Source organism: Hemiscyllium ocellatum, chromosome 2 (assembly GCF_020745735.1).
Source record: "Hemiscyllium ocellatum isolate sHemOce1 chromosome 2, sHemOce1.pat.X.cur, whole genome shotgun sequence".
NCBI classification, from domain to species: domain Eukaryota; kingdom Metazoa; phylum Chordata; class Chondrichthyes; order Orectolobiformes; family Hemiscylliidae; genus Hemiscyllium; species Hemiscyllium ocellatum.
In genome coordinates this window covers 124,560,621-124,562,335 of record NC_083402.1, presented here as the reverse complement: position 1 = coordinate 124,562,335, position 1,715 = coordinate 124,560,621, and the positions used below count along the sequence as shown (strand labels likewise).

Sequence of the window (1,715 nt, the reverse complement as noted above, 5' to 3'; positions counted from 1 at the left end):
GCAATTTAGCATGGCCAATTCACCTGACCCGCACATCTTTGTGACTGTGGGAGGAAACCGGAGCACCCGGAGGAAACCCACGCAGACACGGGGAGAACGTGCAAACTCCACACAGTCAGTCGCCTGAGTTGGGAATTGAACCCGGGTCTCTGGTGCTGTGAGGCAGCAGTGCTAACCACTGTGCCACCGTGCCGCCCATAAAAAAAAACCACGGAAAACCTTGACACAACACAATTGACGAGACGAGCGCTGCACATGGTCAGTGTGGGGATTGAACCCACGACCTTGGCGTTATTAGTACCACGCTCTAACCAGCTGAGCTAACCAAGCGAAGTTGAGACTGTTATTCCTGAAGTTGAGAAGGCTGATAGGTGATTTAATAGAACTTTCAAAATAATGTGGGGTTGAACAGCATAGATAAGGAGAAACTGTTCCTATTAGTAAAAGCATTGAGAACCAAAGGCCACATTTTAAAAATGTATTGCAAAAGAAGCTATTGTGAGGTGAGGAAAAGCTTTTTCACACAACTAGTTATCTGGGTTTCAAAAGCACTACCTGGAAGTGTGGAAGAGACTGGTCCAACGGCAGAATTAAAGAGGATTTACTTTCTACTTGAATATTTATCCAATGTGTAGGTTTATTGGGAAAAGGCAGGAATTTGATGCGAGGTTGAAATTCACCATATGCCAGTGCAAATGTAATGGCCCAAATGATCACATAAGAACATAAGAACTAGGAGTAGGAGTAAGCCATCTGGCCCTTCAAGCCTGGTCTGGCCATTCAATAAGATCTTTTTGTGAACTCATCACCTACTGCACTGTAACAATTCCTTAGTATTATAAAGATCCCTCATCTATCATTTTATAAAAGAAAGGGTACATGGTCGCCACAGTGTCTGGTCTGTATTTATCACTTATCAGCAAGTTCTGGATTAGTCATCTGGTCATCACGTTGCTGTTTGTGGGATCCTTTGTGCATCTCTTATATCACAACAGTGACTACATTACAAAAGTACTTCATTGGTAATAAAACACTTCGGGATATCTTGAAATCACAAAAAGTGCAGTCTAAAGGCAAACTCTTTCTTACAAAGGACATTCCAAATTTACTTTGTATAACTATATTTCAACTGTTCTTACCTGAGAAGCTGAAGTTTTTTTTAAATGTGTAAATAAGCAGTGACATGACAACAAAGGAGAGGGTTATACAGGTTTGTACCTGAGAATAAATACGGTAATGTTGCTGCTACATTTATGCCATTAGCCCTGAATGGAAAATGTCCTTTTATTGCACATTGCTTTTGAAATGAGCTCTTTTTTCTGCTTAAACTGCCCTTAAGCTAACTTCTCCTCTGCATGTAATCTCCATTAAATGTTAATGTGATCATTTCAAAAGGAAAATGATTGTGCTCCGTTTTATGTGTATTAATGTACTGAGTTGCGTATTCACTTTAAAAGGAGCCAATCTACTTATTTTTTCTTTGAGTTCTGGTGTGTTTTGATTGTGGTTGTTAAGTAGAGACAATTAATGGTACTTGCATACCAAGATGTGGATGGCCTAACTGGTTCTGATCTACTATTGGATTGATATATGCATTTATATAAGACTAAACATTCACAGGAAAGAGCTTTTGCGGCACTGTAGTAGCATCCCTATCTTGCTCCCGTCTGCTCCAGAAGTGTGTGATAGCATCTTTGAACAGGTTAATTAAAAAT

At 40.1% G+C, this 1,715-nt stretch overlaps 1 non-coding gene across 1 annotated transcript; it reads right to left on the bottom strand.

Annotated features, from left to right (window-relative positions):
• Positions 1–256: 256 nt before the first annotated feature.
• Positions 257–330, bottom strand: trnai-aau (transfer RNA isoleucine (anticodon AAU)). The gene has a single exon. It is a non-coding gene; the product is annotated as a tRNA-Ile (tRNA).
• Between the last annotated feature and the right edge of the window lie 1,385 nt (positions 331–1,715).